The sequence below is a fragment of the Pteropus medius genome, unplaced genomic scaffold (assembly GCF_902729225.1).
Source record: "Pteropus medius unplaced genomic scaffold, Ma_sr-lr_union100, whole genome shotgun sequence".
In the NCBI taxonomy this organism is placed as follows: Eukaryota; Metazoa; Chordata; class Mammalia; order Chiroptera; family Pteropodidae; genus Pteropus; species Pteropus medius.
Genome location: NW_024344378.1, coordinates 21,677,267 through 21,695,007, shown reverse-complemented (window position 1 = coordinate 21,695,007; position 17,741 = coordinate 21,677,267). Strand labels below are relative to the sequence as shown.

The window sequence follows — 17,741 nt, the reverse complement described above, 5'->3', positions numbered from 1 at the left end:
TACTGTTGTTCAAAAACTTTTATTTTAAAATGTGTTTTTAGATTCAGAAGCAAAACTAGCAAGAATATTTCAAGAAGATTCTAGAATTCATTCGTTAATTCATTCAACATTCAACATTTATTGACTATCTAATTATGGCATACACTGACTTTAAGAGAATACAAAGTAAATAAAACAGAGTCCCTCATCTCAAAAACTTCACAAACTAGAAACCGGTCCTAATACTGCTGATGTCTTTAAGGGCATTATCTTCAATTCCAAACTATTGGAGTTAACTTAGAAGGAAGTTTGCAAAGTGTTGATATAAGAAAATGAAACCATAAAACATAAAACATAAAACATAAAAATAGAAAATCTCTAATTTTTAGGGAAAAAAAGTGTTTATTAATTAGTGTTGGCAATGATTAATAACTAGCTAGATTTTTTTATTAGGAAGATATTTCATTTGTATTTAAATTTTTTAAAAAAATCTTGCTCATTGTTATATCTTTTAAAATATGTGAATAATAATAATTAGTGATAAATAACATGTGCATGGTAACAATTGGTTTCTTATATCATTAAAAAATGTTTTTAACACAATAGAATATACAGATGTCAAATTATAATGTACACCTAAAAATTATATAATTGTATTAACCAATGTTACCCCAATAAACTTAATTAAAATAATAATAATAAATAATAATAATAATAATAATAATAATAATAAAACAGCAAGAGAAAAAATAAAAAAATGTTTTTAAAGAAAAGCATATAACAACAGGATTTTTGCTTTAGAACTTTCACTCCAGCTGTGGCATGGAAGATGGTTTAGGGGTTTAGAGAGTGGGGAATGGCTACATATAGTAATAGAATATATAAGATTATTACAATACTGTAGACAAGAGTTGGACTTTTGATTGGTTAGATAGAGAAGATAAAAGATAACTGCACATTTTCAATAGGAAAAGGGATGTAAGTGATAACATGTTTGAAATGAATCTTAAAATAGAGCAAAATTTCTGAGAAAATGTCTTCAGATTTTTATTCGTGTTGTCATTTTTTCAGTGAAGGCTTCTATGACAGGAAACAAAAACGGCATGATCACCACATCATTTCCTTTTCCTGAGCAAAAAGGGCAACATTTCCTGGCTCTCCTTGTAGTTAAGGATGGCAGCATGTGACTTACTTCTGACAAATGGGAATATGCGCAGGAGTGATGTGTCACTTCCAGGCCAAGGCACCTGTTGGCTACTAATCTATTTCCATCTCTCTCTGCCCCTAGAAACTATATATTGATGTGGCAGCACCACAATACGGAAGAAGCCCAGAATCCTGAATCGTTGGATGGAGGAATGAATCACCTATATCAGACTTCTATGGACAAAAACTAAACTTTCGTTGGGCTAAACCACTGATATACAGATTTGTTACTATAGCGTAGCATAGTATAGCCTATTTTGATTAATACACTTTCCCTATCACATCTAAAATTTCCCTGTCTCCCACAAGAAAACCCCAAACACACATATTCATACTTCCTATTCTTCTTCCTTGTCTTTTTTCTGTTTAGTGCTTGTCACTCTATAACTTGTAATGTATTTAATCTATTTATCTTGACTGAGAACTACTGTAGTGACTCAGCAACTAGGGATAAAAAAGCTTCAAAAAAGAATGGACAATTGACATAGGTAGGCAGAGCACAGCTAAAATATCTGGGTTGGGGAGAGGGACAGGGATGACCATTAGGTAATGTCAAATTAAATGTGGTAGAGCATGCCTTGCCACAAGATGGCACTCAGAGTTATTCTTTTCTGAGTTTCTATCAATAAACATTCTGCACATTTTTTATTGTCAAAGAACAAAGAGAATATCTTATGTTTCACAACTTACATATAGCATTGTATTTCATGTCCTATCATTTTATCACAGTTTATCATTACTTTCCTTTAGAATATGAAGATATAATGAATATTAGAATTGATTGTGAGATGGGGATAGGCATTAGAGCCAAGAGGAAGGAGCAAATGTAATGCTATTGCAGATATTCAGTACAAGGCCTTAACAAGAAGCCATTGAATTTGGCCATCAGATGATGATTGATGAGCTTTGAAAAAACTAATACTGTTGGAAATGGAAGTCAGACTGCCTGGTGTCGAGGACTGATAACATGCTGAGAAAGTAGAAAAGCTATGTATTTGGCACATGTGCTGTGAAAGATAGGAGGAAAACCAGGTGGACTTTTTCCTTATAAGGAATTCTTTCCCAAATAAAGATTTGTGTGCCTTATTCATAAGTTTCAAATATTTGAACAAAATATCTGTTAAATGGAATTTGGCCTCACATAAAAACATCTCTACAAAACAAATTCAATTGTATTTCAGAGATATTTCTACTTCACTAAATAACCTGTTAGTCCCCCAATATTACAGCATTTATTTTCAAAATAATTTCATATCTATTTCTCATATTATGTTGCCCATAAAGTAAATGTTTGAATCGAGGCCTAAAGAGATCACAAGATTTGCCTAACATTATACTGTGAGACAGAAACAGAGCCACAGGCCAAAGTTTTGTGATGCCTAATTCCACATCCCTTCTACTGAATTATTCTTCCTGTCACTTGACTTCTAGTTCAAATTTCCCACTTATCTAAATCTATTTTTCTGGTATGCATAAAATGACAATGGTTCTTTTAAATTGCCCTGTTTTGAATATTTTCCATGTTATTTTGGATATGTAACAGTTAAAAATTACCTATCTCCAGAACAGTATGGGAAAATATGTTCATTATTATTTCTGCTTCTAAAAAACAAGTATAATCTTGAACTGAACTTAAAAAAACATAAATTAATGTACTATTGAAGAGGTAAAATCCTGTGCCTGTTGTTTCAGGTATATAGGCACTTATGCTAGAATAAGGTCTCACTACACAATCTAAAGAGTTTTCTTTACAGCCAATACATCTAATCATTAGCCATTTATCTTTTTTATGAAGGTGAAAATAGCCTCACTGTCTAATTTGTATAAAAATATTTTTGATCTCTTGAGACATAAAGAGTGAAGTTAAGACAACTTTAGCTTTGTTTCTCCCCCACCTCAAACAGAGAAAAAAGGGGGGAGGACTTCTATAGCTAATTCACCAACAACTCTATATAACCCAAAGAAAAGAAAACGTCAAACTTGCTTTGTGGCTAGGCTTCCATGGGGAACAGCCTTCTTACTAAGTTGGAAAGAATAAAGGCTATTTTTGAAAGTACAAGTGTCTGAAAACATCATGCCTGCTAAGTGTGTTTAGCATTTCTATGCATTTTAAAGAATTTAATGAAGCCCAGCTCCTTACAAATTCCTACAAAAAATTTAGAATGGGAAATGGTTCCTGCCGCCCAGGGGCTAGGGTAGTGGTTATTCCTCTAACCAACTATACAAAGGAAACCTGTCATTTATAGATAGCTCCAAAGTCTTGCATTAGCAAGAACACCATGAAGACTGGCCCTTACCCAAAGAATTTACTCAGAGACATTTAATATGGAGTAAATATAGCCTCAAAGAGAACAGCTTTGAAGAAGGACTTTGAAAAAGTCGGAAGAAGATGAAATGAGGAATGTTGTTACTTAGCGCCATTATTAAACAAATGCTTGCCACAGTTCTTCTCTAGCCTGGCTCAAAATGTGGCAAATAGCATGCCCACTTCACAGACAAAAATATAACTTAGAATGTGAAATTTTTTATTAGGATGGGCCCTCAGTCTAATGGGTTGTTATCAAAGTGTATGAATACCCTATTTCCACCAGTGTAGAGATCACTCCTCACTCAGGGACATATCTACTATTCCATGAACAACAGTCCAGGATAATTTGGATCTCAGATGTTCTCCCCTAATTGTCATACCAGTTACAGTTGGAAACTCTATTCTTCCTAATCCTTATACCGTGTCCTAACCCCTAAGGTCCTTGCTCTAAGTAAAAAGTAATCAATCACTGCTATTACAGCTACTACTGCAGCAGACAGCGCTTTAGGCGTTAACTCTTTTGGAGTCATGGGCACTTTCTGTTATGAAATTAACTGGCTCACAGAGTTGAATAAACTTTTCATTATCTATAACATCACTCCGTACAACCGATTTTTTCTCTCCTGCTAGTCATCTCTAGTCTTTGTATACATAAATACATTCATCCACTCAAATGTAACTGAGTACCTGCTAAGTGCTGGGTATTATTTCAGACAATGGGTTTAAAGCAGTCAGCAAGAGAGACAAGGTCCCTGCTTTCATGGACCTATATTCTGACTATGTAAGAAAGAGTGGCAGTGAGGGAGGTGACAAGCAAGAAATAAACAAGATAAATTCAGATATGATTAACTCCAAGAAGAAAAAAGGTTAGTAACTGAAACTGGGTGGAAAACTCTTTCTCTTTTAGTCAGAGACTGCTGCCCTCAGGTGAGATGCTGAAGTGCCACGTTGGAGCCAGGATCCAGAGCTGACAAGAAGCCAGCCATGCATAGAACTAGGAGGAGGATTCTGTAGGCTGAGAAAATACCAAGTACAAAAGTTTCTGAGGCAGACCAAGCTTAGGCCAAGGCCATTGAATCCTAGTGAGTTCTGAGAGACCCAAGAGGCAGGCTGGGGCTGCTCAATCATAAAGATGTAATACATGGAGGATCTCAAGAACTGTGAAGGTTCTAATAATAATTTTATTAGTCTGACCCAGGATCACACATTGCATTTAATTTTCACGCCTCTTTAGCCTAGAACTGTCCCTCATCCTTTACCTTTAGTGATAGTAACTTTTTAAAAAAGTACTGGCCATTTGTTTTATAGTATATCCTTATACTAGGGGTTGTCTGATATTTCCTTGAGATTAGATACAAGTGACGCGGGTTATGAAAAGTTTATCCTTTTCAATGTAGAATATCAGAAAGTATACAATATCAGTTTGTTCCATTACTAATATGCTAGGAGCGTGGAAAGAAAAATCTGTGTATTTGCTAGAAAGAGAGATCAATGTATGTTTATGCTTTAGATGGTAGCAAAAATATAATGTTAATTCTAAAAACAGACATATAATGGGGACAGATTCCTGTGAATTAAAAGCAAATGCAAGAGGTTTTCCTTACTAATTCAAAACTCCAAATACAGAGCTTTAGGAAAATCTCAAGGGTCACTAAAAAGTTAAGGAAGCAAGAGATGAAAACAGAATGTAAGTTGTTAATAAGGACAAAGATATGTTTATAAACTTCCAGTAAATAAAAATAACTGTGATTTTGATTATAAACTTATACAGCTTAGACTAAATATTTAGGTAAATATGTAAGTTGCTTTCACTTAGGCAATGTGAAAAGGAATTGTTGCATAGTTCTGAAACTGAAATTAGTTTAGATGCCCAGTGGCAATCAGAAGGGTCTCCTCTGTAGTGGAGCTTTCCTTCAACTGTAGTGCAATGTAGCTTATTTTGCCACAAATACTAGCTAAAAGCAAGCAAACAAACATGAAACTTGTGGTTGGAAATTTTTTTTTTTTTTTGTCACTAGGAATAATGGAGAAGAAACAGACCAGAAAATCCAAAGTCTGTATAGAAAACATAAAGAACTAGAGTAGATGAAGATTGAGCAAGAAGTTCCGTAACATGAATTTAACTAGACCACTGGGTCATAAGGGCCTTGAAAGCATGGACTATGGTTGTTCTCTGGTTATAGCTTTTTTTTTTTTTTTTTTTGGTCTATTTTCAAATATGGTAACCAGAAATTAAAACTCTATAATAACCTAGCACATACAACAGGACTGCTGTTTCCCTTTTTATTTCTATACCTCTATTAGCGCCTGGGTTATAAGCATCAGATCTAATCTATAGAACTTTAGAGATGAAGAAGAACCAAGATTATCATTTAGTTCGGTTCCCTCAGTTTCAAATGATAAAAACGAAGTGATTAAAGTTAACTTACTTGCCCAAAGTTACCGAACAGTGGCACTACTAGTGAGCAAAGAGTTCAGGTTTTGGAGCCCCAGAACACTGGTAAAGGTGTCATAAAGGCATCACTATCAAAATAACACCACTATGGAGCACTGGACTTGGAGTTAGAAAACATAATTTGAATCTCAGCTCTGCCTGCTACTTTCTATGAGAACACGACAATCATTGCAATCTCTATAAAAGGTGAATGATAAGACCTACCTCATAAAAATGTTATATATATGCAATGCAAAAGTGATTTGTAAAAAAACATTAAATGTTAAAACTATTAGGATGTATCATTATGATGATAATCTCATAGTCATAATTTGGTTAAAAGTGATATTTTTCAAGTAGATAGACTATTATGTGGCTGTTGTATAACAGGCAGTTTTATATATCCAATTCTCATGCTTTAGAAAAGACTGTATACATTTAAGTTTGCTTTTAAATAATCTTAATTTTTTAAAACTTTTGATTGTGGAAAATTTCAAAAATGTACAAAGTAAATAGAATTGCTATGTACCTATTACCCAGCTTCAATATTTTCAAAATTCTCCATTTTTTTTTATTGTGGTAAAATGCACATGACATAAAATTTAGTTTTAACCATTTTTAAGTGTACAATTCAGTGGCATTAAGTAGATTCACATGTTGTGTCTGCCATTCTTATATCATATAACCTTCTACCCACTCCCTATCCATTCACTCCATGATTATGAGAGTGCCATTTTTTAAATCAGACATCTGACACTTCAATTTCCAACCAAATTTACATGCAACTATTTTTCTCTAATCCTCAGTTGCCCCTTCATGAGAATCATAACACCTATGTCAAAGTTACTGTGAAGTTTAAAGAATGCACTGCAATATCATATAGCAGGCACATAATATCTGTAAGTTCACTTGCTGGCACCATTCATATGGTTTGACTGTTCCCAGAGAAGCTGTGCTATAACACAATGGATTCTATTTCACTGATGTGATGACTCTCAAGTTTTAACTAGAGTATCTTCTTGACATTTCTTCATTGTTTCCTTGTACCTTATCTAAATGGAACCTATAAACCTAATTACGTTTCCGATACGATGATGGTCGTTTTAGAAAAGTAATGAAGAAGTTCTCTATATCTTTGTTATACTATTTCATTATAAAAAGAATTTTAAAAAGCTCCAGTAACCCAAGTAAGGAGTTTCTCAACTCATTGCAGCTATTTATTCAAGTGCATTGCTGGGCAAATCAAAAACACTTTGACTTCCATTTAATGACCAAGTCACCGTGAAGGACACGATAAAGTGTTGACTCCTCTCTTCTGGGTCACTGCTCTGACTAGGCTCTCTGATCCCTGACAGATTCTTCTCATCCTCATTTTATCCTTCTGCACTAAATGGGGAGATATTCTAAGACCTATTTTTCAGCTTGAGTTCTTTTACAAGCTCTAATACACAGCTCTTTTATATGACTCCAGCCTATATCTCTACATGAGCTGCTCTAAAATCAATAGCTCACAATTCTCTGACTCCAAGAATCTTCTGAAATCATCATCTCCTCCAAACTCTTTTTCCGTCCCAGAAATCCTATGTTTCTGTTGTTGGTACCATTACTCTTCTGGACATCCTGTCTTAAACTAGAGCCTCATTCTCACATTTTTAAAATCCCTAACTCCTATATCGAATTCAACTTCAAAGAAGAGTGATTCTTTCTTAGAAATGTCTTGTTTATTTGCTCCACTCTTTTCTCAACTCCACTAATTAGAGACATTAAAACTTAAACTAATTAATGCAATAGCTCATGTGGTCAATCAAATATAATTTCTAGCACATAATGCTTAATCAAGAAAGCAGAATTCAGAACTCTTTTCAAAATTAAGTGAGAGTTAGCCCTTCAACTAACACTTAGGAGAGTTCAAGAAGACATAAATCCTTTTTCTGAGCCAGAAAAAAACAAAGTTCTCTTTACTGGTAAGGCATGTTATTTTATAACTAGGTCTGAATAATGCAAACATCTGATAATCTTCAGAGAAATTACACCAACAAAATCTGAGTGCAATCTGGGCCCTCTCAAATACAGCTCACATGTCCCTAATTTTACAGTCTCTATATAAAAACTAATATTCCCATTATTACATTTAGAGAGCCCTTCAAAGGTGCCATAAAGTTCCAGTCTTGATAGCCTCCAATTAGTTTCCTAGCTACATAGCTCTGAAGTTCCAGTTTACTAGTTTAACATGCAAGCTGGAGCTTATTTTAACTGAGAACATTTATCTTTAATGCTTGGTTTCCACTGAAGTCCTCAACTATACAAAACATCTAACTTCCATATTTTAGTTTTCTGCTTAGTTTTCCTCTTGCAATCTAGTATAGTCCAGACATGTACCTTCCCATGTGACTCTCCACCAAAGAATACTTCAACTGACCTTCACTCACACCAGTGCTTTGGGGCTCAAAGCTCTGCTAATATGCATGCACAGATACATTTACAAATATATTTACTATAGTTATATTTGTTTAGTAAAATCTTAGACATAACTTTAATGTCTATTCATAAATGAGTAGGAGAGTGGGTGAATGTATAGATGAAACAAAATTGCCATGAGTTGTTAACTATTGAAATTGAGTGATGGGTTCAGTATACAATTCTCTCTTCTTTTTTGCATATGTTTAAAATATTTTCCATAAAAAAAATTTAAAGTTAAGGTACATACCTACTATGAATACCAGAAACAATATTTACTGATCTGCACTCACAGAAATGAGGCTATGATATGCTGATAAGTGAAAAAGAACAAGTTAATAAACAGTAAGTATAGCATGGCTTCATTTGGGGATTTGAAAGCTCTGTGTGTTTATATTTGCATATCTACAGTAAAGGTCTAGACAGCTAACTTTGGGAATTAGGAGGGATAAAAGTGGATGATCATGTCTTACTCTATATATTGCAATAAAGTTTGAATTTTTACCAGCATCTGTAAATTTAAAAAATAATAATATTGTTAATAATATTAACAACTAAAATCTTTAGTGCTATAGGGATCTGGAGGCTGTATTTTTGGGAGTATTAAATACTAAGGAATACTAACGGTATATGTCTATGCTTCAACACATATTGAAGGTAAAATCCATTTATTTGACCTAGTACTCTCTCAAGACATTGACTTTAATTAAGTGCTTTTCCTACCAACCTTATCTGGAACTGCCTTCTGTTACTTCCTGGAAAAGTTTTACTTAATTCTTTGATCTTTCTTTGTTATGGGCACAACAGATAGAAGAAAACCACAAAAGATTTTCTTGCCCTTTAGTCTGGTCCAAATTCACAATTTTCTTCAAAATCATGATCAGAGAAGATTTGTATTTCCATGGCAACAAATAGCTACTAACTTTCTGCTTGACCCAAAGACACACCTACTAGTCCCCTATTTGTACTACAGGATCTGCACCTCTCCTTGCTTTTGTACTACTAATTCTTATAACCTTCGGATACTAGATCTTCCCCCTTTCACTACTTCCCCACTCATATCTAAGTCTGATGCCTTCCTCTATCATAGCACTTATATATTATACTGAAAGTGTTTACTAATCTGCCTAAGAGGGCTGCAACCAGGGAGTGGACCAGGTTTTGTGGGACCTGAAACTAATACAACTTAGGGAGTCTTCTATAAGAATATAAATTATAAACACAAAATTATGTATAAACATGTATGCGTATTTATAATGAGAAAAGAAAACACAACAGATTACTGAAGTTTTAAAGATTAAGATCCCTCTCCTTTGAGACTTCTTTACACAACTGACTAGAAATGCTGACATAAAAATGTATACTGATTGCAACCTGACTTTCCTTTCCAATTACTAACACTCATAAGGACCTGTGCAAGTGATGGGTCCTAACGTCTAAGCTTCATTAGCTTCATCATAAATCTATATCTGGCTTCTTCACTGCTGAATTCACAGCAATCGGCTCAGTGCCTTATACATATTAGGTCTTCAAAATATAGCTGTGATGCATAAAAGCAGGGATGAACACATTAATCTTCCTTTTACCAAACTCATTATAAACCATTCAGTGGCTCCCCATTTAAGACTACTGCATTATCTAGCCCTTGTCTTCCTCTCCAATAGCTTCTTGAATTTCTCTCTTCTTTACTTTATATATCCAGCTTCACTGGCCTTCTCTTACTGCCTCAAGACCTGTCCATAGAGGGTTTCCTCTGTCTAGCCCCCTCTTCCTATCCCCTTACCTCAATTAAAATGCTACTTTGTCAAGGAAGACTTCCAGCCTAGGTTAAATTTCCCAGTCATCTCACTCAGTATTCCCTACTTCTTCAAAACACTTTTCACAATTGTTAATTATAGAGTTGTCTAAAAAATAATTTAATATTGTCTACAGCCATGCCACCCTGAACATGCCCAATCTTGTCTGATCTTGGAAGCTAAGCTAGGTCGGGCCTGGTTTGTACTTGGATGGGAGATCACCTAGGAATAGCAGGTGCTGCAGGCATAAAAATAATAATAAAATAATAATTTAATATCCATTTGCTACTGGACTGAAAACTTCTTGAAGTGTTATAGTATGTTTACTTATTCATTATTTCCACAGTTTACTATAATGCTGTGTACAGAGTATGTGCCCAATAAATATTTATAGAATGAATAAAGAAATTAATGAATGAGGATGAATGCCAGAGAGGATACAACTCTCGGTATATACTGAAAGAAATGTAATACCTAAGATCAAAGACATCCACTGGCCTAAGGAAGCAATGCATAATAGCAGCTAATATTTATTGTTTGCTATATGGTAGGCTTTGTAGTAAACTATATGTAGTTATCGCATTTGATCATCAGAACAATCTAATAAGCAAGTAGATATTAGAATCAGCTTGTTAATTTCTACAAAAAGTCTTGCTAGATTTTGATTGGGATTGTATTCACTCTACAGATCACTCTAAAGATTCCATTGACATCTTAATAATGAGTACTGCAAACTATGAACACAGCAAATACCTTCATTTATTCAGATATCCTGCAGCTTATTTCATCAGTGTTTTATAGTTTTCAAACATGCAGCTCTTACACATATTTTGTTAGTGATTATTATTATAATTAGTTTTAATAATTAGCGATGCCTAATTATTACATGGTTTGGGATACTACTATTTTTAAAATATCAACTTCCAATTATTCGTTATTAGGATATAGAAATACAATTTTTTTATGTTTACCTTATATCCTGCAACCTTGCTAAACACACTTATCAATTCTAGTGGTGTTTTTGTAGATTCTTTGAAATTCTCTATACAATTATGTCTGTGAATAGAGACAATTTTATCTATTCCTTTCTAATCTGGATGCCTTTTATTTCTCTTTCTTGACTACTGTCCTGCTGAATACGAGTGGTTAAGGTGGACATCCTTCCTGTCCATCAAGGGGAGAACAGTTAGTCTTCCATCATCAAGCATTACAGTGTTTTTTTTTTTTTGCAGATGCTTTTCATCAGGTTGAAAAAATTTCCTTATATTCCTAGTTTGCTTAGAGTTTTCATCGTTAATACAAGTTGAATTTTGTTGAATGCTTGAATCTATTGAGATGATCATATGTTTTTTATTTAGGAAGAATACTGATTTTTTAAATGTAGAACCAGGTTTGCATTCTCAGGATAAATGTTATTTGATTCCTTTTTCAAGTCATTGTATTCAATTTGCTAAAATTTGGTTAAGGATTTCTGATTCTATGTTCATGAGTGATATTTTTTTAATTTATAATGGCTTTGCCTGATTTTGGTATTGGGGTAGTATTAGCTTCATAAAATGAGGTGGGAAGTGTTTCCTCCTCTTCTATTTTCTTGAAAAGTTGGTATATAATTGGTATTATTTCTTCATTATATGTTTGGTAGAATTTGCCAATGAAGCAACATAGGCCTGGAGTTTTCTTTGTTGAAAGGTTTTTAACTATAATTCAATTTTTTTCTTTAATACAGTACTATACAGGTTATCTATTTTTTCTTGACTGAATTTTGGTAGTTCAAGTCTTTCAAAAGGATTTTGAAAGGAAATCAAAAGAATTTTGTCTATTTCATCAAAGTTCTTGATTTTGCAGCATACAATTTGCATCTTATCTTTTTTTTCTTGGTTAGTATGGTTAGAAGTTTGTCAATTTTATTGATCTTTTCAAAGAACCAGCTTCTGTTTTATTGATTTTTCTCTACTGTTATTCTGTTTTCAATTTCACTAATGTCTGTTATTTATTATTTCCTTCCTTCTGCTTGCTTTGGATTTAAATTTTTCCTTTCATAGTTCCATAATGTTGAAGTTTTGATCACTTATGCTTATACAAGCATTGAATGCTACAAATTTCCCTCAAAGAACTGTTTTATCTGCAAATTTTAATATAGTGTATTTTTGTATTTATTCTATTTAAAATATTTTTAAATTTCCTTTATGACTTCCTTTTGATCTTTTGGGGAATTTTCCATATATCTTTCTGTTGTTGGTTTCAGGTTTAATTCCATTCTAGTCAGAGAACATACTTCATTTGATTTCAGTCCTTTTAAATTTATTAAAATTTGGTCTGGATTTACAGCCAGAATATGTTCTATCTTGGTGAATATTCTCTGTGCACTTCAAAAGAGTGTGTATCCTGCTGTTGTTGAATTGAGGGTTCCATAAATGTCAATCAAGTAAAGTTGGGTAATAGTGCTGTCAGGTCTTCCATACACTTATTGATTATCTGTCCACTTATCCTATCAATTATTGTGAAAGGAGTACTGAAGTCACCAGGTAGAAATATGAACTTGTCTATTTCTCCTTTCAATTCTACCTGGTTTTGCTTCATATATTTTGTATCTCTGTTGTTATGTGCATACATACTTAGAATTGTTATGTCTTTACAATGAATTAATCCCCTTATTATGTAGTGTTCTTCCTTACTCCTGGCAATATTCATAAATTACATATGTAATTTAACATTTATGGTAGTCCTATTAAAAAAAGTAACAGAGAAAAATGGATGGAATTAATTTTAAAAATACATTTTCTTTAGCCCCGTACATCCAAAATATTATCATTTTGACATATAGTACTGGCCACATTTCAAGCATTCAATAGCCATATATAGCTAGTGGCTACTGTATGAAACAGCATACATTTAAAGCAATGTTTCTCAACTTCTTTGATGATGAGTCACTTTGAATTTTTTATTCTTTTTTTCCACTTTGAATCCTTGTTACATATATAGATTAATAAGCTTTTCCCCTGATAATTTTAATTCAGTAAGTTTGGGTAGAGAACTCCAAGAATTTGTGCCACTTCGAGTGATTCTTATTTTCAGGGAAACTTGGGATTCATAGCAGCAGAGCATGGATCATAGCTCATGTAAACTTTGAAAGCAAATATTCTCGGTGGGCTGGATGGAGCCAGACACATAATAAAGAGATCCCGGAACATGAAAGAATTGGTGGTCAGTTTTAGCTTTCTCCAATCTCCCAATTCTGTTTCTTTCCCCTTACCTCAAGGATATTTCTATTATCTGCAATGTCTTTTCTTTTTTCCTCCCAGAAAAATTGATTTTTGATCTATCATTCTTATCAAGAGATAAACGATAATGGTGTCACTCACAAGACTTCAGCTACTTAAACACAAACTGGGATCAAAGACTCATGACCAGGACTTGAAATATTTTCTTCCTACAAATCATATAAAAGCCCAGAAATTCCAGTATTTTTGGTCTCTAAACTAAATCTCGTAGAAATAAGATGTCTCTATTTTAGGCAGTGTCACAGTCATTAGCTTAAATATGGTCATTTTAATAAGCTTCAATTCATCAGTTCCAAAGCATTATAAAGTTGAAGAAGATTTGTTGATCTTAGAATCCTTAAAATTACTTTTCTCCATTTAGATATAAAAGTGGCCCTGCTCCCAAGAATCAAATAGGACCAGATCAATTAAAGGAATGCTATTCAAAAGTAAAATATAATGTTTAAAGATACACTTTCTGGAATCAATCAACATTGGAATGGGTCCCAATTCCACTGCTGACTAGCTAGAACCTAGGCTAATTTGCTTTATTTTTCTAAGACTCATTTTTATCAACTGGAAAATTCTTTGTAGGAATGTTAAGAGATGAATTATAGAAATATATAGGAGTATTTATTTAAAATATTATATATTATATGTTACATATTATATATTATATATAACAATAGTGTATATTACATTGGTTTATATACTATTAATTATATATTACATATAGTATAAATTACATTTCTGTAAATCATGTATAAAATGTAAAATATATCTATTTATCACATAAATGATTACTTATTAAATATTAAATATTAAATTATGGGAAATTTATCATATATGTATATATTATATGAAGATTATTAATTATATTATTTATGGTAAATTATAGTAAATTATTAACATAGTTATATAGATTATAAACATACACACATATATGTAAAATATATAACTATAGCTACCATTGAGGCTCTCACATAATCACCAGTCTAAAAGAAGCCAAATGATCTACTTATGCAACAACCTACTGTGAGCTCTGTTATATCTGGTCCTGTGTTCGTGCTGCATTTCATAACCAGCTTTTCTGGAAATGACTGCTAAAAATACATTAGATCCTTTGGCATATAATGATACAATAATACACTTTTGCATTGAGCTGATATTCTATGAGTCTGACAGAGTTAAAGGACATTAAAAAGTATCGTTTTTCCCAAGGACTAATAGATGCCCTAAATAATTAAGTCAATTTTATTAGATATTGTTATTAAATAAAAAATCCTTTACTTCATCCCATGAGTTCAGAATTATCTCTCCATAAATAACTTTTCTTGTTGTTATCAGCATTTATAGAGTAGTATTTTCTTTTGTTTTGTGAATTAATTAACAAATGGTTATGTCTATTAATTTTTAATGACATTATTTATTTCGACATGATTTTGCTTTAATCAATCAAGAAGTATCTGAAAAAGTTAAGGGAGCCAATCTGGCCACATTTGAAATAAAACATTTAAAATTTAGAGGTAGAGCATTGTCCCTACATTGTTATACAAAGAGAGAGAGAGAGACCACTAATTTATTAAGCACCTGCTATGTGCCATTTGTGAACTCATTTCGGCCTCTTGAGGTAATTTTTACCATCTTAATTTAAAACAAAGGAAAACTGAATTGTAGAGAGGCTAAATGGTTGTCTATGGTTTCTCTGCTAGGAACTGGTTTGAATTTGTTTAACCCGAAAGGCCCTGTGCATGTGAATTAAAATGTTTTTTGTACATTTTCACAGATCCAATTTGTCATATTTATTACTAAGTACTTTTTGTTTTTCATTATTAAAGTAGTATTTTAAAAATCTTATTTTCCCGTTGTTTGTGGCTAGTATATAAAAATATAATTAATTTCTGTATATTGACCATATAGCCTATGACCTTGCTAAATTTACTTATTAGTCCTACTAGTATTTTTGTAGATTATATAGATCCAATCCATATTGTCTATTAATTTTTTCCATGTTAAATAAAAATGGCAAATATGGGTATTTATCAAATTTGGAGGCTATGACTTGTGATTAAGTTAACAATCTATCCAAGAATGAAAAGGGAAAGGCCACACTTATTAAAATAATAGGAACAGAGAAGACAATCAATTAAGGAACATATTAAGGGCAGACATACCAAACTGCAATTTATGACCTGCTTTACATTTGGGCAACTCTTATGTATTATGATGCTCCACAGTGAGAAGCAGCACAGATTTATTTATTTAACTATGGTAAACAATTTTCTTCAGCAATAGGGAACCAACTAGTAAAATAGTCATTATTTATTATTCCTTAATGTTGTCTCTACCCCCTTCCTGTTTATCATACAATATAACTTGTTATTATGTTATACATTTGTGGCCAATAAATTTTAAAATAACTCTGAGATTAGTTATGAAGAGTCATGCTATATTAGATCAACCTTCCTGTCGCTAGAAAAACTGAACTTAAAAAATCAGTGCGAAGACACTGGAGAGTTAACAAGACAATCAAGACCTAAAAGGTAGACCTGTGAAAGAAGGGTACCTTATTGAGGTTAGCTGAATATTTTTGCATGATCTTCTTCTCAAAGCATTTGCTGATTCACATGCAGTGCAAAGCCAAGAAGGTGCACAGTCTAGGAGAAAGCAGCAGCTAAAAGGCTGAGACACTAAGCACAGTTTTCACAGTCTCACTATGCTGAGATACAACACTTGTTCCAAGCTTTCTGTTGGGACTCTGAAAGAGTGCATCCCAGGAATGAGAAGAAACCAGAAAGACTGAAACAAGTTTCAAATCAGCTCAGTCTAAATGGATTAAGGTAATTGGCCCTTACTCTGTCTTATAGAAACAAAAGTAAATACTTTCTGAAGGAAAATGACATTAAGAGTATGATGGTTTGTGTTGTGTTAACTTAAGTTGGAAACATTTCCCCAAATCCTCTTCCCCATATAGTTCTGGATTAGAGTCAGCCAAAAAAGGAATTTATGGAAGATTTGAAAGGCAAAAAATAAGCAGCGGCCATTACACTCTAAAGGATTTTTTCATGCTCAAAAGTGATTCTCAACTGGAACCCAATGGGTTCTATTTTGTGCTCACTCTCTTCCAGGAGTGTGGTGTTCAAAATATACTAAACAGTAAAGCAAATGACAACAACACAAAAGATAGGAAATAGATGAATGGGTTTAAAGTATTTTAGGATTCTTGCATTGTCCAGTAAATTATAAAAGTATTAATTCATATCATAACGTAAAAATGTATGCCATAATTTTAGGGATAATCACTAAAAAGTTGTAAAATAATATGTAAAAGCAACCTAGCAGAGGGAAAATGAAATACCAAAAGTTATGAATTTTAAAATTCAAGAAATTAAAGAAAAGGAACACAGAAGAGATAAGATTATTAGAAAACAGTAAGGTGTTGATATAAACCCAAATATATAAGTAACAATATTTAATGAAAATGGATTAAGAATTCCAATTAAAAGACAAAGATTGTCAGCTGAACAGAAAAATAAAACACAATATATTACTAAAAAGAGACAAACTTTAAATATAAGTATAGGGAAAAGATAAAAGTAACAGGATAGAAAAAAACATACCACGCAAACAAAAAGGAAGTTGTGTGTACCTCTGCATTTCTATCAAACAATGAAAACTTAAAGATGGTGTGGTAAGATGAATAATGGCTCCCTTCCCCCTGTCAAGATGTCTACATCCTAATCCCAGGAACCTGTGAAGATGTGATCAAATTGTAGATCTTGACATAAGGAGATTATTCTGGATTGTTTGGATGGGTCTGGTTTAACAGAATACTCTTTGTAAAAAGGATGCAAGCGGAGTCTGAGTTAGACAGGAGGCAATGTGACAATAGCAGAGGGACAGATCCAAGAGATAGGAATATGCTATGCTGCTGGTTTTGAAGGTAGAAGAAATGAGTCAAAGCATGGGTGCAGCCTCTGGAACCTGGAAAGGGAAGGAAAACGGTTTCCTCCCTGGAGCCTCCAGAAAGAACATAACCCTGGGGGACACATTTTAGAATTCGAATCTCCAGAACTGCAAGAAAATAAATTTGCATTATTAAAGCCACTAAATTTGTGACGATGTGTTACAGTAGCAATAGAAACTAATACAGATGGATTATGACAGGTATAGAAAAATAACGATTAAAGGGTAAATCCACAAAGAAGTTATAATAATTCTAAATTTTCATGCCTGTGTAAACATAGCATTAATGTATAAAGCAAAAGTTAATAGATCTAATAGAACATACAATCAAGTCT

The 17,741-nt window shown here is 33.0% G+C and overlaps 1 protein-coding gene and 1 pseudogene across 3 annotated transcripts in view; one reads left to right on the top strand and one right to left on the bottom strand.

Annotated features, from left to right (window-relative positions):
* The window catches only part of HPSE2 (heparanase 2 (inactive)), a 536,390-nt gene that overhangs the window by 241,556 nt on the left and 277,093 nt on the right, over positions 1 to 17,741 (bottom strand). The gene's annotated exons all lie outside the window — the stretch shown is intronic.
* Positions 10,309 to 10,427, top strand: LOC120610070 (uncharacterized; annotated as a pseudogene).